General features: G+C 40.7%; 1 long non-coding RNA gene across 1 annotated transcript; it reads left to right on the top strand.

Annotated features, from left to right (window-relative positions):
• Positions 1 to 14,097: 14,097 nt before the first annotated feature.
• Positions 14,098 to 19,220, top strand: LOC149980863 (uncharacterized). The gene is made up of 3 exons (XR_016483169.1): positions 14,098 to 14,213; positions 16,889 to 16,971; positions 19,110 to 19,220. It is a non-coding gene; the product is annotated as an uncharacterized LOC149980863 (long non-coding RNA).
• The last annotated feature ends 3,351 nt before the right edge of the window (positions 19,221 to 22,571 follow it).

Consider the following 22,571-nt stretch of genomic DNA (forward strand, 5'->3'; position numbering starts at 1 on the left):
CCTGGCCACATCTGCAGTCCTCATGCCTCCTTGCAGCATGCCTAAGGCACATTCACGCAGATGAGCAGGGACCCTGGGCATCTTTCTTTGTGTTTTTCAGAGTGAGTAGAAAGGCCTTTTTAGTGTCCTAAGTTTTCATAACTGTGACCTTAATTGCCTACCGTCTGTAAGCTGTTAGTGTCTTAACGTCCGTTCCACAGGTGCATGTTCAATAATTGTTTATGGTTCATTGAACAAGCATGGGAAACATTAAAACCCTTTACAATGAAGATCTGTGAAGTTCTATCTTTAAAAGACAGGGTCCTGAAAAGGGCTGTTTCCTTTTTTGCTGAGTTTATATACTGTATTCGATTCTACTGTATTTTAGTCAATGCCACTCCGACATTGCTAGTCCTAATATTTATATAATTTCATAATTCCATTATTTTACTTTTAGATTTGTTTATTGTTGTGAATTGTTAAATATTACTGCACTGCTGGAGCTACTATACTGTAGGAACATAAGCATTTTGCTACACCTGCAATAACATCTGCTAAATATGTGTATGTGACCAAAAACATTTGGTTTGATTCTGTAGCAGTACTCTTTTTAAATGAGAAACTGAAGGTGTGCTAAGGTTTGAATTACGCTGATTTGAGCCTGGGTGGAGTTTTTCAGAGGCGGTCCTCAGGAACAGAGAGAACATTTCGCCTCAGAAAGAAATTGTATAAGACTTGAAAAAAAAGAAAAGAAAAAAAGCTCAACAGAAAAGATCTGAAGTGATCAAACTAAGATTGGCCTCTCTGATTGACTTCTGAAACAATTGAATATGTGTGATTAATTGTTTACACCTCTCAGAGGAAAAATTATGGCAGACATATGTACGGTGAATTTTTCACAACTGGGTTTGAAAAGGGAACAGCCCTCATTAAAGATTCCAAGAAAGCACAAACTCATATTCAGACATAATACAGGTTTGACTTCACAACTAATTGCAGCAATTTACAGCAAATGGGCTCCTCTATAATATGTTTAGGGGGGTAGATAAAATGAGTCCTTGGCCACTGATCTGGAGACAGATTTGTTTTTTAGCTCGCAATGATTAAAGTCTGAATAGGGAACGGAAGATCAGACGTTAGACCTGCACTGTTTCGATCTGCCCACATGTTATAAATTAGCAGTTAAACGACTCAAGCATTTTTGTGGTCCCTGGCCAATTCAAGGGCAGAGGTAAACCACTCACAAAGTGTCTCTCCCCCTCTCTATCTCTCCCCCCTTCCATACAGTATATGGACGGGATGGATAGTGCTACTGTATGCCATGCAGGTCCTGGGCCTGCATGTGGTCTGTGGATTGTACCCCTTGGTGTCAGTAGGATCACTTAGAGAATCCAAAAAGGACATTTATCACAGCGGGAAGATGAATAGATCCGCTCTACTACACCCACAGCAGGATTGATCGCGCTAAATGCATAAGTGGTAATAAATTACTCTTTAAAAGCTACTTTTCCATCGACTCTTCCCCCCACGCACAGCGATACATCACAGGCCCATGGAAGCAACATGCTGCCAAGGAGTCTGTTGGACACTAAAGAGGCTTGTTATGTTGGCATTTTGCGCAGTGCCATCCAATCAAGCATTAACTTGCACATTCCTAAACATCTATATACATCCTTTATCGAGTCCTCACGACAAAGTGGGTCAAGAACATCCAGAAGGTGTTCTAAGAAGTCCACTCTCTTCCCTTGTACCTGAGGTATGAGGTACCCAGTGTGCTCTAAAGTGTACTTGCATGCACTGCGGCTAGTCGCTGACGCAATCCCCATTTTAAAAGGGGGGGCTTGCCTTCGCCACCAGTGGTGCCGAGTCGCTGTGTTGTCCTCGTTTATTTTACAAACAGGCTCATTACATAACGGCCCTCCGGTTGGCCCTGTAGTTTAAATGTTACAACGCACGAGAGGTGTAGAACAAGGGGCCGGGCTAGCTGATACCAGGGCCCCTGTGGTAGCGCAAACTAAAGGTTAAAGGAACGGACTTAGTATGTCTTAATGACATTATAATGAATGGGGAAATATGGAACATCATTTATTAAACAGAGTCAAGTGTGTCAGGGAAGTGGCGAGGACTCGCAAACACATTCATCATCTCCCCGTCACTCCTCTTCATGGGACAGGGGAGAAAAACGACGTCAGAGAGGAGTAATGACGAGGGGGCTGGTAACGTAGAGGTCTTCAACGGTCCTTTCATGTGTCCAAACCGCCACTGGGAATGTGGGGCTTGTCTCCCGGATCAAAGTTGGGCTTTTACTGCTTCCAGTCATTCTCCAAAAAGGATAAAAAGCGGTAGAGCTCTGCCTCTTACTTGTAATTAAATAGACCTGGTATCACGCAACTCTGGGGTAACAAGTCACTCTTGAAAGGCACTTGTCAATCACAAAAATGCACTGTATGTGGTTGGGACTTAGGTCCTAAGAAGATTATGCTCCACACTCTCTGCAGTCTCTACTAACTCCCAAACATGTTGGCAGTTTCTACCGAGACTCTCTATGTAAGCACTTGACCCTGCCCTGATCCCGTTAGTTATAACAGTTACTCTGTTGAGTTCCCGGGGCTAACAACTCCCCTCACCATCTGTGAACTTCAAACGGGCCTAGCTCATCGTTCACACACATCTCAAAGCTTAGGCGTAACTCCTGCAGTAAACCGACCCGAGCACTTCAGGAGCTTCAATCGTAATCAACACACCCACATTCTACCGCTATGTAAAATTTTTTTTTTTTAAATCCCATTTCATCAGGAGATGTACTTTCTCGAAGGCATCTTCTTTAATGATGCTAAAACGTACAATCACAGACGTAGTCTGCATTAGCATTTCAGGGGGTTAGAGGTCGCACTTTCTCAAACATAAATTTGTTTTAAATGAGGAATAAGCAAATTGATACATTTGCTAATTCGTTCCCTTTGTTTGCACAACCACTTCTCAGGCATCCAGACTGAATACATCAATATCCACGTTCTGATACAGTACAGCTTATCATCATACTTATTTGCTATTTGCTGTTGCTCATATCGGTTATCTCCTGAGATGAAAACACAGGCCAATCTCACCATCAAGAGAGTGACCGTCGACCAACTGTCAGGCTCAAGCTCGCTAAAATCTTGGTGGCCATATGTTGTTGTGGCAATACCACGAGCTACACACACACACACAACGCCCCGCAGCCTTTTTTTCTCCCTCTTTCCTTCTAATCTCCCAGTTCTGGTCGTCTGTCAATATTTCAGTATCTGACTTCAGGGGTCAGCAGAGTCAGAGGTCGAATTCACATAAGCCTGGCACAAGCACAACAAAGGCTTAACTTCCTCTGAAAAGTCAATGAGTCACGGGTGGCCCATGTTCTCAGATATCACGCTGGTTTCTCTAACACAAAGACACACACAGACTTGTAAAGGTTATGTAGCGCCGGTGTAAACAAAAGACCAACTGGGATGTTATGGCTTTGTCCATAACTTGTCGTGGTTGGGATGTACAGTCTTCTGGACATTTTTATATCTCTATTTAAAATGGACAAATCATCCACCACTAACTCAGCTTTTCTGAATTATGATATGTAGAATGTATCATTATATTTACTAAAAGGATATATAGCCTATGATCCGATCCGAGGAGACAATTTCAAAAGATATTCATAGGTTGCACCTCCGTCACTCGGTCGGGTCATGCCATTGTAATGGATGTTCTCTAAGCCGCCCTCTACCGGCAATAATGATGCCCTAAAGTGGTGATAAGTCCAGTCATTCTGGACGGAGGCTAACGATGGTTTAGTCTAAACTACACTATAGCGCCTAGACATACGATGCATTGCTAAAGTAGTCAAACGATTAGTAGAAAACAACTTTGCCAGCATTATCATGTCGTCAAATGTACTTTAGACAGATGCCACTGTTGTCATTAGCTAACAAAGTTCGTCAAAAATAGCTAGCAATGCTTACGTTAGCTGCCCTCAATCTTAGCTAACTAGCTCACGTAATACTGCATCTATCTGGCAACATCAAAAAGATGACAAAAGGTTTTCCTTATAATTTTTTTGATCCTTTTGAATGTTATTGTATTTCCAAACCATTGCAATGCACTTTTGATTAAATCTTCATCAGCGCTCATTGACGATGCATTGAGTAGAACGGTCAACTTGGGCATCAGTCCAAAGCGAACGTCAAAAACAATATTGTGACGAAACATGCAACCCGTGAATACCAAGACGTGTGATATGTTAGGCGCCTGTCACCCCCCACTTTATAGCAATGGATTTCAATTGGAGCATTTTGACAACTCATATCTGAGGCTCCACTCTGGTTGAGACTCAAAAACATGACTTGGCTGGCACCGCTCAAACACCTGTGCCTGAAACCAGAGATAAAAGTATAGGAGTGCGATTGTTTTTTTCCTCTTCATGCGGACTTCAAAGATGAGCCAGGAACAGGTGCAACACTGACATCCATGTTACTTTCTTCCAGCTAGAAAAAAAAAAAGGCGAGGGAAAATTGAAATGAGAGCGAGCAGAACTCCGGAGCAGTCTCGTGTCACTTTGCAGAGGCTAAAATGTTGTGCAGTTATTGAAGACTAAAAGGCACGCCCGCTGGCACAGCGAGAATTAGAGGGGGACATACAGACACCCTCTTCAAAGGCAATTAGTCTTCATATTGTGGTGTGTCCGTTCAGCGAGCTTCCTCATGGGACCGCACATGTGGACATGGCTAATAGGCTGTGTTAATGAGCCAATCGTTCATTATCAATCTTATGGGAGGCCCAGTGTGTGAGCGCCTGCATCCTGTTGACACGTTTAGAGGAACCGTTTTTACGCGTCTTTTGACCACGTGTGTGTGTGTGTGTGTGTGTGTGTGTGTGTGTGTGTGTGTGTGTGTGTGTGTGTGTGTGTGTGTGTGTGTGTGTGTGTGTGTGTGTGTGTGTGTGTGCGTGTGTGTGCGTGTGCGTCTGTGTGTGTGTGCATAACTGCCGAGCGACTGTCTGAGCTGGGGAAAGAGCAGCTTGATTCCCTCTGTCCTTGTGGAGGCAGCTAAATTAGCCATGTGTGTGCACACACACACACATATACACACACACACACACACACAGAAATGCAGCTCCAATCCAGGCCTTTTCTATAGGAGGGAATGCCCTCTTTGTCCCTCACCACCTGGTCAAAATACTAACAGCTGACTTAATGCTGACCTCTGCAACGGCAATAAATCCCTACACCCGCCACGAACCCCCTCACCTCCAACCAGCAACCACCCCACGCCTGCTGCCATCTATAGAGGATTCATGGCAGATTTGCCAACAGTTTTATTTAGTTGGCGATCGGTGTGCCTGTTTTTATGCTGGTGCTGCCACCTCGAGTTCTTGACTCAGCCCTAAAAGCAGAAACTGGAGGTCGGAACCTCAATGGATACCAAAGCAATCCATGAACGACAACCTCCTTCACCGACCGCCTCACTTTTTAACGGGAAAGGCAGGGCATGTAAATAAATCTCAGCTCATGAAATGCGTGACCTTACATAAATAAGTCTTCGAGGGATATGTCTGGTCAGGGAACAATAGCGTTTCTTATAACCCTCTCTCTCTCTATCGCTCTGCCGCATGGCAATGACATTGCATGCTGCTCTCGAGGACAAGAAAACCTGTTGACACTTCACGTTGTTGTTCGTTTGCTTTTTTCCCTTCCACCGTATCTTTGCTTTACCTTACGCACTCTGATATGGCCACAGCCATTTCCATGGCCAACCAAAGTAACATGAGCTTATAAAAGCCCTAAACATTCCCTCTCTCCCCATTCATTCTTTTTTTTCCCCTTCTCCTCTCTCTGTCTGTCTTTGTGGCCGTCTCCATTTTAGCAGTACTACAGCATTATGCTTTGACCTTAGAGCTCTTCATTAAGGGCATCAGGCCTCTGGCGCCACTTGATTTCCTCCCATGCTTAATTAAAGAGTGAAGAAAGTCCTCTCTCTCATCCTTTCTCGTGACCAAGGAGAGCTCGGGTACAGGCGCCACAGCCCCCTGGTATAAACTGTGTCCACTACCTCCGGACCCCTCGCTCCTAGGTCTGACCTCTCCTGTTGACAGCGCCCACAGAGGTATCACCGGTTTCTACAGTATGTTTTCTGGAAAAAACGTCTGCCTGTCAAAACTATATGATGGCGAGGCCTTGTTAAATGGTTACCATTTTACGTTACTGCGTGCAGTTTGGAGATAACTGAATTTAAAATATTGTTAGCTTAACATAATTGCTGTAAGTCTCCAGGTACAGTAGCCAGCTCCTCTCAAAAGCAGGGGAAAAGACCTAACTACTCCAAAAGCTGGGTGGTTGGTCCTTTACAGTCTTACAAAGCTATTCAAAGTAATCAATATTTTATAAATTCGTTAATGAACTTCCCCATTCTGTCCCATTGTCGCAGCTGGCCACTATGTTGACTTGAGAGGTCGCACAACAACCTATCCTTGTGCCCACCTCGGATGAATGAAATGTGTCCTTCTCAGAAAATAGTTCCAAAAACAGCTGCATTTAAAACAACTATAATCAAAATATTTAAGTGTAATAGTATATACAGTACTTTTAAACAATATATATTGAGTACAAAGTGCTAACCACCCAGCTTTGGATTAGTTAGAAGGTCTATTTCCCTGCTTTTTAGAGGAGCTGGCTACTGCGCAGTCCATGGAGACTTCTAGCAATTGTGCTAAGCTAATGATATACCAATTTAAATGAGCTCCAAACTGCACAGAGACACATAAAAATGGTATCCATGAGTTTATCTGACTCCGGGTAAGTAGAAAAAGCGACATCTCAAAATCTTGAAGTATCCCTTTAAAGCCTGTTTATAATACAGCTCCATCAGAAGCCGAGCAGAGAGAGAAACACAGGGCTGCACTTGTGTCATAGCCGCGGGGGGTTGCATACGTCCAAGGCAATTACAGCTGCCGTGACACGTTCAAAAAGGTCCCCCCGGGATTGACAAAGGCGACAAATTGACATATAATTTGTGCTGGAGATGTGGGGAAAAGGCATGCAACTTCGTCTCGGTACGATTCCTATTCGTATTATGAGCGTTGGTAGACTGATGACTTGGAGTAAATTCCCATGTGGTGGGGACGAAAGTAATGACTATATCGTGTGCTCTTGTAACTTACATGACAAACATAACCAGTGCTTTGCTGCCTGTTATAAATGTCTCCATGAGCCCCGGAGCGATTCAGGGAGGAAAACGTATGCTTCATTTCATGCTGTGTTTCCACCTCCCCCCCTCTTACACACACACGCAATATATATATATATAAACCCTCTATTCAGTCTTGAATGATAAAGACATCCATTCAGATGTGCGGCACTAGAATAGCCCCCAGCTCAGAGTGCAGTAACTACACGGCCATAAAGGTTCCACAAGTGATTTGGGCTCTAAGAGAGTTCTCAGTGACAGGACTTATTGTGAGGCCAATTTGTATTCTCGTGGGGGAGTTGTGTTGCAGAGTATTAGATCCCCTGGGAAACAAGGGCGATCACTGCAGCTTGTTGAGAGTTGGTGACCTTTGAACCCCACAGGGGAAGTCACTTCAGGCTCCAGACGAGGGATGGAAGTGCCAGGAATTCCCAAAGCATATTTTTCTGCTTGTGGGCCAGAAGGAAAATGCACAGAGAAGAAAGACTTCCAACGTAACTAAGAATGTGGCGAATGATAAAAAAGTGAGATTTGGTATCCTGTTGTTGTTGTTGATTTCGATAGGTACAGTATTAGTCTCTAGTCAAAGTCAAAACATTGTAATTTGTTTGAGAAATAGGAATAATTATGCTAATGATGATAAGTGCCTTTATCCGCTTCTTCTACTTAACAGGAAGGTAAATGTCTGTGGGTAACCCAGGTCTAAGCTGAGCGGTAAGGGGGTACCTCTAAAGGGACAGGGGCTGGAATCAGCTTTCTATTTCACAACAAAGCCTCCTTCACTCATGCCGCCAAACTTACCCTAGTAAAACTGACTATCCTACCGATCCTCGACTTCGGCGATGTCATCTTCAAAATAGCTTCCAATACTCTACTCTGCAAACTGGATGCAGTCTATCACGGTGCCATCCGTTTTGTTACCAAATCACCTTATACCACCCACCACTGCGACCTGTATGCTCTAGTCGGCTGGCCCTCGCTACATATTCGTCGCCAGACCTACTGGCTCCAGGTCATCTATAAGTCTATGCTAGGTAAAGCTCCACCTTATCTCAGTTCACTGGTCACGATAACAACACCCACCTGTAGCACACGTTCCAGCAGGTATATCTCACTGATCATCCCCAAAGCCAACATCTCATTTGGCCACCTTTCCTTCCAGTTCTCTGCTGCCAGTGACTGGAACAAAATGCAAAAATCTCTGAAGTTGGAGACTTTTATTTCCCTCACCAACTTTAAACATCAACTATCAGAGCAGCTAACCAATCATTGCAGCTGTACATAGTCCATCTGTAAATAGCCCACCCAATCTACCTACCTCATCCCCATACTGTTTTTATGTACTTTTCTGCTCTTTTGCACACCAGTATGTCTACTTGCACATCATCATCTGCTCATTTATCACTCCAGTGTTAATCTGCTAAATTGTAATTATTATATGGCCTATTTATTGCCTACCTCCTCATGCCTTTTGCACACACTGTATATAGACTTTGTTTTTTTTCTACTTTGTCATTGACTTGTTTATTGTGTTATTGGCATGTTTATTGTTCATTCCATCTGTAACTCTGTGTTGTTGTCTGTGTCACACTGCTTCGCTTAATCTTGGCCAGGTCGCAGTTGTAAATGAGAACTTGTTCTCAACTAGCCTACCTGGTTAAATAAAGGTGATATATATATATATATATATATATATATATATATATATATATATATATATATATATATATATATACAGTGCCTTGCGAAAGTATTCGGCCCCCTTGAACTTTGCGACCTTTTGCCACATTTCAGGCTTCAAACATAAAGATATAAAACTGTATTTTATGAAGAATCAACAACAAGTGGGACACAATCATGAAGTGGAACGATATTTATTGGATATTTCAAACTTTTTTAACAAATCAAAAACTGAACAATTGGGCGTGCAAAATTATTCAGCCCCTTTACTTTCAGTGCAGCAAACTCTCTCCAGAAGTTCAGTGAGGATCTCTGAATGATCCAATGTTGACCTAAATGACTAATGATGATAAATACAATCCACCTGTGTGTAATCAAGTCTCCGTATAAATGCACCTGCACTGTGATAGTCTCAGAGGTCCGTTAAAAGCGCAGAGAGCATCATGAAGAACAAGGAACACACCAGGCAGGTCCGAGATACTGTTGTGAAGAAGTTTAAAGGATATGGCAGACATACGCCCCCTTTGGAGAGATTGGGTACCCCTAGTAAACTGGAAAAAAAATCTGTCAAAAATTGCTAATATATGCAAATAAAAATTATTATTGGATAGAAAACACTCTAAAGATTCTAAAACCGTTGGAATTATGTCTGTAAGTATAGCAGAACTCACAGGGCAGGCATTCTTCCAAACTAGTTTTTGTGGCCATGAAAGTTGGAGCAACTTTGACGTCATGGCCCCCACCCTTCCCAACCAGTTATGATTCTGGGGACACTTTCTATCTCTTCCGCTAGATGTCCTCTTTCATTAGAGCTTTGAATCGTTCAAATCCCGCGAGAATTGACCCTATGGGAGTGAAATTAGTGCGTGCCACGAGATAATAGGCTGTGCGTATGGGCGCGAATTGGTCCCAGCCATTCCTTTGTTCCAGCACTCAAGAGAAGGGCAGACGATGGCCGATTGAATTGAAGTTTGTTTTGCGTGTCTAAAACATCATAAAGCTTGCTTCTGCACTTAGTTTGACCTGTTTAGTCGACATATAATGTGTAATTTTGAAGTTTTGATGCGCAACTTTTCCGGACCAGAGGACGTTTTGGGTGCATTTCAGCTGATGTTATTAGCAGTAGCTAATACAAAGACGCAAGACTTGAAACCAAACGATGTATTGGGTAAGTATGAAGCCTTCCAGAACATTCTGAACGAAGACCATCGAAGGTAAGGGAATATTTATGCTTAAATCTGTGTTTCTGTTGACTCCAACATTACGTGGAAATGTAGCTTGGAACTGAGCGCTGTCTCAGCATATGGAATAGTGTGCGATTTCTGTAACGTTAAAAATAAATCTAACACAGCGGTTGCATAAAGAAGCAGTGTATCTTTCTAACTATATGTAGAACATGTATATTTAGTCAAAGTTTATGATGTCTATTTACGTTATCTTGCCGCGCTACATAGATTTCCTGCGGGCATTTTTGAGTAATTTCTGAAGGTGAACTCACTGTAAATGGACATTTATGGATATAAATGGCATATTATTGAAAAAAAAAATATGTACTGTGTAATATGTCATATTACTGTCATCTGATGAAGATTTTCAAAAGGTTAGTGAGCGATTTATTTTTTAATCCTGCGTTTGTTGATTGCATGTTTTGGCTATTGAAATGAGCTGTGTCTGGTGGTGGTTTTACATATATATGTGCTATGTTTTCGCCGTAAAACATTTTAGAAATCTGACTTGCTGGCTAGATGAACAAGGTGTTTATCTTTCATTTGAGCTATTGGACTTGTTAATGTGTGGAGGTTAAATATTTTTAAGAATATTTTTGCGTTCCATGCGCCACCGTTTCAGCTGAACGTGGGAGGGTTGATCCCCAATTGGGAACCAGTATCGTAGACAGGTTAAAGCCGGATTTGGATACAAAAAGATTTCCCAAGCTTTAAACATCCCAAGGAGCACTGTGCAAGCGATAATATTGAAATGGAAGGAGTATCAGACCACTGCAAATCTACCAAGACCTGGCCGTCCCTCTAAACTTTCAGCTCATACAAGGAGAAGACTGATCAGAGATGCAGCCAAGAGGCCCATGATCACTCTGGATGAACTGCAGAGATCTACAGCTGAGGTGGGAGACTCTGTCCATAGGACAACAATCAGTCGTATACTGCACAAATCTGGCCTTTATGGAAGAGTGGCAAGAAGAAAGCCATTTCTTAAAGATATCCATAAAAAGTGTTGTTTAAAGTTTGCCACAAGCCACCTGGGAGACACACCAAACATGTGGAAGAAGGTGCTCTGGTCAGATGAAACCAAAATTGAACTTTTTGGCAACAATGCAAAACATTATGTTTGGTGTAAAAGCAACACAGCTGAACACAACATCCCCACTGTCAAACATGGTGGTGGCAGCATCATGGTTTGGGCCTGCTTTTCTTCAGCAGGGACAGGGAAGATGGTTAAAATTGATGGGAAGATGGATGGAGCCAAATACAGGACCATTCTGGAAGAAAACCTGATGGAGTCTGCAAAAGACTTGAGACTGGGACGGAGATTTGTCTTCCAACAAGACAATGATCCAAAACATAAAGCAAAATCTACAATGGAATGGTTCAAAAATAAACATATCCAGGTGTTAGAATGGCCAAGTCAAAGTCCAGACCTGAATCCAATCGAGAATCTGTGGAAAGAACTGAAAACTGCTGTTCACAAATGCTCTCCATCCAACCTCACTGAGCTCGAGCTGTTTTGCAAGGAGGAATGGGAAAAACATTCAGTCTCTCGATGTGCAAAACTGACAGAGACATACCCCAAGCGACTTACAGCTGTAATCGCAGCAAAAGGTGGCGCTACAAAGTATTAACTTAAGGGGGCTGAATAATTTTGCACGCCCAATTTTTCCGTTTTTGATTTGTTAAAAAAGTTTGAAATATCCAATAAATGTCGTTCCACTTCATGATTGTGTCCCACTTGTTGTTGATTCTTCACAAAAAAATACAGTTTTATATCTTTATGTTTGAAGCCTGAAATGTGGCAAAAGGTCGCAAAGTTCAAGGGGGCCGAATACTTTCGCAAGGCACTGTATATATATTTTAAACGACTACCTCAACTCTTTACCCCACACATACAATTATCTGTAAGGTCCCTTAGTCAAACAGTGAATTTCAAACACAGATTCAAACACAAAGATCAGGGAGGTTTTCCAAAGCCTCGCAAAGAAGGGCAGCTATTGGTAGATGGGTAAAATAAGCAGACATTATATATCCCTTTGAGCATGGTGAAGTTATTAATTACTCTTTGGATGGTGTATCAATACACCCAGTCACTACAAAGATACAGGCATCCTTTCCTAACTCAGTTGCCAGAGAGGAAGGAAACCGCTCAGGGATTTCACCATGAGGCCGATGGTGACTTCAAAACAGGTGCAGAGTTTAATGGCTGTGATAGGAGAAAACTGAAGATGTATCAACAACATTTTAGTTACTCCACAATACTAACCTAATTGACAGAGTGAAAAGAAGGAAGCCTGTACAAAATAAAAACATTCCAAAACATGCATCCTGTTTGCGTCAAGGCACTAAAGGAATACTGCAAAAAATGTGGCAAAGCAATTTACTTTTTGTCCTGAACACAAAGTGTTATGTTTGGGGTATAGAAATAGCATAAAAATAGCTCACATAGAACTGAGTTTTGAACATCTTGAAGAACAATCTGGCCATAATGACCATGTACTCTTATAATCTCCACCTGGTACAGCCAGAAGAGGATTTGTCACCCCTAAAGAGCCTAGTTCCTATCTAGGTTTCTTCAAAGGGAGTTGTTCCTTGCCACCGTGCATCTACATCTGCATTGGTTTCTCTTTGGGGTTTTTGGCTGGGTTTAAATAGACAGATCTATAATTCACATTTCTATGTGAATTTGGTCAGATTGCCCAAAAAGTTACATATTACAACTTTAAGCATAGTGGTGACTGCATCATGTTATGGGTATGCTCGTAATCGTTAAGCACTGGGGAGTTTTTCAGGATAAAACAAAGGTAAAGTTGCTAAGCACATGCAAAATCCTAAAGGATAACCTGGTTCAGTTTACTTTTCTCCAGACGCTGGGAGATAAATTTACCTTTCAGCAGGACACTAACCTAACCCACACTGGAGTTGCTTACCAAGAAGACAGTGGATGTTCCTGAGTGGCCGAGTTACAGTCAAGGGGTATGAATACTTTTTGAAGGCACTGTACATTTTGTATGTGGGAGCAAGTCTTCTGAGCCTAAGGCATGCCACTTCTGGATTAGCTATTGGACATTAGTACAGTGTATGCACTCACGTAGAAGGCCATTGACTTCTCATTGTCATGCTCCTGGTGATTTAACATTAGGTTTGTACTTAGATTGGAAAAACATGGTCCTTCTTCACCTAAATATGCATGATGTATTGTATATAGGAAAGGGAGTTGCTCCAGTCAGAGGTGATGACCTCTCAAAGGGGAACCGTAATGTTGGGGTCATCCAAGCACAACATGTGAGACCTACATCTCTACTGACCTGCCTTATGGGTTGAAATAGCGCTGTGACCTCCGACGTATTGGGCTGGGGAATATATGTGGGCTTGGAATTGGAGTCATGCACTCTGAATCCAGCTGATCACATTGTAAGTCATGTAGTCATGTCATGCTTCTGACGCCGGGGCATCGCCGATGATTCACCAGAGCATACTTTGCAAACAATATAAGAACTTGTCCATTGTAGAAGCCTGTATTGCAGCTCTGAATTGCCAAGCCTTTTTAGAGAATCAGGACAGGCTACACCTTCAATTACTTGAAGTGTTTTTTTTTTACGTCAGCTAGTCAGTGTGAGAGCTGGGGTACAGACATAGCTGAGAGGTGCTTGCTTGTGGTTTCAAGTAAGGACATCCAGCTTGCTTGATATGTGTACCTCATAAATAAATCATTTTCTTTTTCTTCTTCCTCAAAGGAGCATGTTGAATTGTGATGGCTTTATAAATCACCATTCCCCTTTTTCTTCTCTCCTTCTGAAGACATTTTTTCCTTCTCTCTCTCTCTCTCTCTCTCTCTCTCTCTCTCTCTCCCTCCCTCTCCCTCTCCCTCTCTCTCTCCCTTTCTCTCTCTCCCTCTTTCTCTCTCTCTCTCTCTCTCTCTCTCTCTCTCTCACACAGATAGAGGCCTGCCAAATTAATTCAACACAGCTTTAACTGGATTTGGGAGCGTGCAGGAATAACCGATGCTCTACAGCTAAATCAACATCAGAAGCTAGCAGGTCCTCTGGGGAGCACATCGGCGCTTCAGTGTTTTCAGTCAAAGCAGGTGTTCGCCGGGGCCCCAACGGAGGCCTCTAATGTAACGGTGCCATCTTCATTTCTGCTCTAGTCTGATGTAGCGTGAAAATCCAATCCTCAATTTCAGCACTGACAAGTGAAAGGTTTCGGTTAAAAAATAGAAGGGGGGTGGAGAGGCCCAGGGAGAAAAACAGTATTAGCTGCAACGCTACATTAATCCTCTGCTAAAAACAGCTACAGGTAATGCATACTTAGCATCAAACGCTGGACAGTGATAACAGGAGGGATGAGAAAGGATAGATGTTGGGAAATGGCTGCCCTAATCAGAAAGGGCTAATTTCATGTGGGATTAGGGGATGTTAGGGCAGTTATGGGTAGCCTCAGATTGAGTGACAGACATCGTAGTTTCACACTACAAGTGTTGGAAAGACTATGCAAACTGAGTGGGCTAGCATATTGAAACCGCCTTGCCTGCTCACACCGCCACATGCATTCATATATTTTCCTCAGACCAGACTCAAAGAGGAGGACAGGAACTTCTTGATGCAATTAAAGCTTTTAAGTCCAGAAAAACTCCAGGGCTGGATGTCAGACCAGTTTAGGTATACCTAACCTCTTTTGATATACTCAGAGGACCGTTATTAAGCAGGTTTTAACCCCTCCTATGTAAATGGTAGATGATCAGATACTCAACGGGAAGGTCAGATTTTATTATTACTGAAACAGGATCCAAGTGGTAAATATAAAGATCCAGTCCATTTAAAAAAAAATTGGAGGCCTGTGATATAAAAAAAAAAAAGACATATATACCTGATTTGATTCATATTAATTAGCAATTAATACTTAACAAATAGTAGGACATTTCTGTTCTATTTAATTCTGTGTTTCTGTAAAGAGATGGTTTCCACTCTATCTTCCTGCAGTTAGTCTGCTAGATGAGTAGAATGGAGAGTGAAGATGTGTTCTTGTTTATGTCTGGAAGTAGCTAGCAGACTAGCTTGGGTGATTGACTGCTTTGTGAGGCAAGAAAGGTATTATGCATTATGAATCAGGGAGTTTGGATCAACCCTGCTCCTTAGCAGATTTTGAGGTTGAATAATCCTTGTGAGAATCAAGGACAAGGTAGCATATTAAGGACAAAGGTAACATATTCAAATTGGCAGTATATATGGGCGAGAGCACGAATTATGTTTACAAATAGTAAAACTTTGTTTCACGCCGCATTTAAACAATCGCTAAAGGGTGTAGATTTGAGGATTCTGTGTTGATACAATATGTAGTGAACTTGTTATTGGCGTTAAAAAGACGAAGAAACTCATATGCCAAACATCACCACATTGGTAAACTGTGTGGTAGAGCAGGGTCACAAGGCATTATATATAAGTACAGCCAGCGAAACAAGAGAACATTGTTTCGAGAACAATGCGACTCAGTAAAACCCTAGGGGTTTTACTCTCGTGAGACACTTTATAACATTCTATTCTAAAACAAATGTATAGAAAGGGAAAAGGGGTCGTGAGTAATTGTGGCCTCCTTGTGAACAGAAGTTATGTTTGTTTTGACTAGAGTTTTTTTAAATTGTTCACATGGTAACATGACATTAGATGGACAGACAGAGGTAGAGATTGTAGAGGGCTTTCTTGAGTTAAAGGAAACAGAGAAGTAGACTAGTGGAGGTAACAAAGGAAAGGAAGTCAAATGGAAAGTAAGAGTTTCGAATGTGAATTGTTTGGATTGATTAAGAATTGGCTGATGTATTTTCTACATTTGGCGCATTACAGGTTCATCTTAAATTAGTAGACGTTTAATGATTGTGAAGCAGAAAGGGAATATCCATTATCCATCCAGAGGTTGGTATTAAAAATCTAGAGGAATATTGTTAGGGTAGACTACTATTTTTCTAGTAAGGAGGGAATAATCATGGTTTGGTTTCTTTTCTTTTCTAAACCTTACGATAGGTGACAGTATGTGAATGGTAATATGTTATTAGTGAGTTTTTTAATAGCAATATTTTAGTAATACAAGGTACAAGGTTAAATTATGAGTAGAGGGATTGAGCGAAAGGCAGTGGGACATTTGAAGTAGAGGTATGAGAAACATTCTTTGATCATTTCTGATTATTGTTATTGGTGTTATAGTTTAGGCAACACCAGTGGATTTGAGCAGGAAGTTCATGTATTCTAAATCCTTATCTCTGTTTCCATTATGTGGAAAAGTGTCCTTCAATTAAAGTAGATTGAAATAAGTATTGAATATTAAGCTGATAAGATAGCACCAACTTTTTAAGGTTTTACATCTGTTAAACAACAGGTTTATATATTGACTAAATTAATGCAACAGGTTAAACTGATAAGATTACCGGAAAGGGGCTCTGGGTTTGTAATTTTTCTTTTAGACGATTCTCGCTTCCAGGACTGATGTAAGTCCACTACAGTATGTAGTATGTTATGGGGCGGCAGGGTAGCCTAGTGGTTAGAGCGTTGGACTAGTTACCGAAAGATTGCAAGTTCAAATCCACAAGGTACAAATCTGTCGTTCTGCCCCCGAACAGGCAGTTAACCCACTGTTCCTAGGCCATCATTAAAAATAAGAATTTGTTCTTAACTGACATGCCTAGTAAAATAAAGGGAGATGTAGGAGACCCCATCTCAAATCATTTTTTAATAGATGCCTGGGATCTTTTTGACTAAATCACTGATTCCTTAAGCTTAAAGAAATGTTTTGTTTCTCTTCTAGGAGAATGGGGATAGTCAATTTCTCTCTCTTTCCTGAGGCTATGGTCTTGAGAGAGCGGTTAGTGAAATGCTGCAGTTTTATAGGTATGAAGGTATCCGGATTTGGTGGTAAAGAGGAGCTACCAAATTAAATAAGACCTGGCCATTTTTGTTTGTTTTTGACACACACACACACACGCACCAGCACACACACACACACACACCAGCACACACACACACCAGCACGCACACACAACTTACTGGTTATGAATATGGGCTAGTGCCGGTGTATTTTAAAGGGGCACACACACGCACACATTTTTATTTTCTGAGTTTTTATTGAACACGTTCATTATTTTGATATTAAATGTACTGAAGAAACTTACTGTGAACCTGGAAATTGAAATGTATGAGATGTTTGACTGTTTTTACATAACCTAATATAGTAAGAAACACTTATTTGAAGGGTTTGAATGACCTCAGACCTCTTAAGGTAATTTGTAATACTGATAATTATGAAGAGGTTTATAGTTCATAGCCCTATTTGTGATTCGATACACGGGGGAAAGAAGGCTGCCCTTGAATAAGGGGAGCCTCTATAAAGTCTGTTTTTGCTTATGTTATGGGTACAAAAGTGTTTTATGAAATTATTAAGGGTCATAAACTGAATTTGATTTGCAGTATTGTTTTTACATGTGTAAAAATGGGGGAATTACCAGTCTTTTGAGATTTTTGGATTTGAAGTTTACACACCTTGAGTGATATGTGGGGACGTATCGAGTGATACAGTGGGGCAAAAAAGTATTTAGTCAGCCACCAATTGTGCAAGTTCTCCCAGAGAGGCCTGTAATTTTCATCATAGGTACACTTCAACTATGACAAACAAAATGAGAAAAACAAATCCAGAAAATCACATTTGGTCACCTATAAACAAGCAAGATTTCTGGCGCTCACAGACCTGTAACTTCTTCTTTATTAAGAGGCTCCTCTGTCCTCCACTCGTTACCTGTATTAATGGCACCTGTTTGAACTTGTTATCAGGATAAAAGACACCTGTCCACAACCTCAAACAGTCACACTCCAAACTCCACTATGGCCAAGACCAAAGAGCTGTCAAAGGACACCACAAACAAAATTGTAGACCTGCACCAGGCTAGGAAGACTGAATCTGCAATATGTAAGCAGCTTGGTTTAGGAAATGGAAGACATACAAGACCACTGATAATCTCCCTCGATCTGGGGCTCCACGCAAGATCTCACCCCGTGGGGTCAAAATGATCACAAGAACGTTGAGGAAAAATCCCAGAACCACACGGGGGGACCTAGTGAATGACCTGCAGAGAGCTGGGACCAAAGTAACAAAGCCTACCATCAGTAACACACTACGCCTCCAGGGACTCAAATCCTGCAATGCCAGACGTGTCCCCCTGCTTAAGCAAACTCAACTCGTCGTGTTTGGAGGACAAAGAATGCTGAGTTGCATCCAAAGAACACCATACCTACTGTGAAGCATGGGGGTGGAAACATCATGCTTTTGGGCTGTTTTTCTGCAAAGGGACAAGGACGACTGATCCGTGTAAAGGAAAGAATGAATGGGGCCATGTATCATGAGATTTTGAGTGAAAACCTCCTTTCATCAGCAAGGGCATTGAAGATGAAACGTGGCTGGGTCTTTCAGCATGACAATGATCCCAAACACACCGCCCGGGCAACAAAGGAGTATCTTCGTAAGAAGCATTTCAAGGTCCTGGAGTGGCCTAGCCAGTCTCCAGATCTCAACCCCATAGAAAATCTTTGGAGGGAGTTGAAAGTCCATGTTGCCCAGCAACAGCCCCAAAACATCACTGCTCTAGGGGAGATCTGCATGGAGGAATGGGCAAAAATACCAGCAACAGTGTGTGAAAACCTTGTGAAGACTTACAGAAAATGTTTGACCTCTGTCATTGCCAACAAAGGGTATATAACAAAGTATTGAGATAAACTTTTGTTATTGACCAAATACTTATTTTCCACCATAATTTGCAAATAAATAAATTAAAAATCCTACAATGTGATTTTTTTTCTCATTTTGTCTGTCATAGTTGAAGTGTACCTATGATGAAAATTACAGGCCTCTCTCATCTTTTTAAGTGGGAGAACTTGCACAATTCGTGGCTGACTAAATACTTTTTTGCCCCACTGTATATGAAGGAGTCTATTGTTGCGTTGTTTGTTCTGTTTTGTTTTGATACAAATCTAACCAGGTTGGGTCTGCTGGATGATCGGGATAATATCCTGATCCTATGACTCTGCGATGAGGTTGACAGTGTGATAAGGGGAGTATAACCTAATTTGAAACATTGTTTCAATGGAATGTGTTCTTTTTTGACATTTGTTTTAGAAATTTGTATTAAGAATATTGGTCCTAAGTAATAATTTGTCATTCATTTGTCAATCATTTGTAATTTGTCAGTTAATACTTGTCTGTATTTCCTGAATCAGAGATGCACTGAACTGAATTGTTGTTCTGATCTATCCTTTCTCGAGGTTATAGTGGAGATGGTATCTAAATGCATGGGAGGGAGAATTTGACTAAATGGGGTGGACCTCAAAACCCCCTCTAACCGGCTGAAGAAATGGCGTTCACTATGGCCTTGTCCTGCACCACTTCTATCGAGAGTTGTGGTGGGGTTCAGGTGAGACATTGAAATTGGGACATTATCATGGAACATCCACTTTGAATTGTGAAGCTATCTGAAGAAGAAAAATTAAGAAAGAAGATTGAGTGCCAGGAAAGGGTTGGACAACTGTGCAAGTAAATTATTTAGACTTGTCTGAAATTGTTATTTGGGGTATCAGGTTGATCGAGGAGGTTTACACACGGCTAAATTTATAGTAATTTAGGCTACGAATGCATTAAGATACTGATCTGTGATTATAACCCTGATGAGAGTTAATTGGGTTAATTATAAGGTGAATGAATTGTATGTTAATATAAATGTACATTCTTACAGTGTTGATGTCTGTTAAGTTGAGGGTTTTAATGTTGAGTGATAGAACAAATGTGAATCACTGAGGAATGTCATTCAACATTTTGGGTTTGATAATTAATTGGGTTTTGAATTATGATTTGGAAACTGAATGATTTGAGTAAGTTCTTAGTATGTTGAAAACTATATGAGTGGAGCCATTAGCATGCCTTGGTGAATGGAGAGGTGAACTCTGATCCTGAGAGTGAAACTGATCCGAATCTATTTCATTTATATCCATTGACAAATTGCAATTCTTTATGATAATGATAATACTCAGGAACTATAGGTTTGTGCTAATGGCACAAAGCCAATGGCGTTACCTTATACATATTGGGATCATGATGCTTGTCCTGGGTCATGTTCATTAGGCACTAAACGGAAGAAATGTGACTTAAACAGGGAGTCACTACCTGAATTTGTCCAAGAAGATACACAAATTTTAGTTTCTACAGATGGTTCTATGGGGATGGAAATTGGTTATTTCTACCATGCTGACCAATGGGGGTATGTTCAGTATCGACATGATGAATTGTTTTGTACTGATGGAAAATGTACTCCGATTTAGATTGCTGAGAATTTCTAAACAATATTTGAATGATTATATCATTCCAATTAAGAATATTTTATGTTAAGGTAAAAACTCAGTGAACCAACGGATGATCATTTACAATGGTAATATAGTAGTGCAGGGAAGTTTTTATGATTAAGTTAAAAGTTGTTTGATGCCTCATTCGGTTTTATCATCTGTGTAATGTCTTTCGAAACCATGTCATTTTACTTTAAATTGAGAGAATTCTCAAAATGGTAGAATGTGGTAGAAAAGTTACATATTTACCGGATTTGTTTAATATTAATAGTTAGCAATTAATACTTAACAAATAAAAGGTTATTTCTGTTCTGTTTTATTTATTTGTCTCTGTAAAGAGATGGTTTCCACTCTAGCTTCCTGCAGTTAGTCTGCTTCAGCTGACAATGACTTGGTGATAAAAACCTAAAAGCTGGCATTCCATAGACAAGATGTGGTGTGTGTGAACCGAGATAGACATATCCTGAAAAAGTTTAGAACAATGCCTCATTGTCTCATCTTCCCGGCATCTGGGAAACTAAGCCAGGTTGGAAGTAAAATAACATCCTGTGCAGATAACCAGGACATGAATCATGGGGACTTATTGGAAGGTTGGAACCAGGCTGACTAAGCATTTTTATGTCCTATATAACATCCGTTTTTCCATTATCAGTTAAGCACTCGGCAACACACTTCGGAGTGTGGGGTCAAAGGTTTCATTATTGCAATAATTAATCGATATTAAATAAAGATGATTGTTTGAAGAAATGACCAAGTCTCTCTCAGTACTGAATTTCCACGACAGGTCCCTTACACTTCAGTGTTGTGATGTAAAGATTCTAGCAAAATGTATAGCGCATAGAATTAAAAAGGTATTGTCGGACATTATTCATTCGAATCAGACAGTTTTTTTTACATGGACGATACATTGGAGACAATATAAGGCAAGTACTGAAAACACTATGAAACATCTGGGAAACCAGGCCTCCTATTCATAGCTGACTTTGAAAAGGCTGTTGATAAAGTACGACTGGAGTTTATATATAAATGCCTGGAATATTTCAATTTTGGAGAATCTCTTATAAAATGGGTTAAAATCATGTATAGTAACCCTAGGTTTAAAATAGTAAATAATGGCTAATTCTCAGAAAGTTTAAACTGTCAAGAGGAGTACAACAAGGCTGTCCACTATCGGCATATCTATCGAGCCATCGAAATGTGAGCTATTAAAATCAGATCCAACAATAATATCACAGGATTAGTAATCCAGGGTTTAAAAGCAAAGGTGTCATTGTACGCTGATGATTCATGTGTTCTTTTAAATCCACACTTTGGATCCCTCTACAGCCTCATTGATGATCTAGAATACTTTTTCTAACCTCTCTGGGTTACAACCAAATTATGATAAGCATTAAACCTCTCACTAAAGGCTTCACTCATACAACATTTTTACTTAAATCCAAACTGGTAATCTAGCAAATTAGTAAGAAAGTCTCACCCTATGTTCAAGAATGGCCTTTTCCCCTTTATTCATATTACAACCTCTAACTTTCAGTTATTTGAAAGGGAAATCATCTCCCAAATATTGCTCTTTTTAAAACAAGCCATAGAAAGTTGGTTGCAATTTCAGTTTAATCCACCAGAAAAGACATAAACTATACAACAAATATTGTGGTTAAACTCAAATATACTAACTGATAAAAAAAACTACAAAAAAAAGGATAATCTTCGTAAATTCTATCTTAAATAGGACTCCTGGCGTTATGTCCACATGCAGCTAACAAAAACATATGGAAATGTCTGCTCTACCCAAAATTACAATCAACTAATTGCAGCATTACAGCAAAAATGGAAGAGGAAAGAGGAAGGGGGAGAAAGTTAGGAATTTGTCTGTCAGCCCTGAATTAAAGACAATTATTGGTTAAAGAAAGGTGACTACCTCATGAAGCTGGTTGAGAGAATGCCAAGAGAGTGCAAAGCTGTCATCAAGGCAAAGGCTGGCTACTATGAAGAATCTCAAATTTGTTTAACACTTTTTTTGGTTACTACATGATTCCATATATGTTATTTCATAGTTTTGATGTCTTCACTATTATTCTACAATGTAGAATAGTAAAATAAAGAAAAAC

Source organism: Oncorhynchus mykiss, chromosome 9, assembly GCF_057628025.1.
Source record: "Oncorhynchus mykiss isolate SJ-2025 chromosome 9, ASM5762802v1, whole genome shotgun sequence".
NCBI classification, from domain to species: domain Eukaryota; kingdom Metazoa; phylum Chordata; class Actinopteri; order Salmoniformes; family Salmonidae; genus Oncorhynchus; species Oncorhynchus mykiss.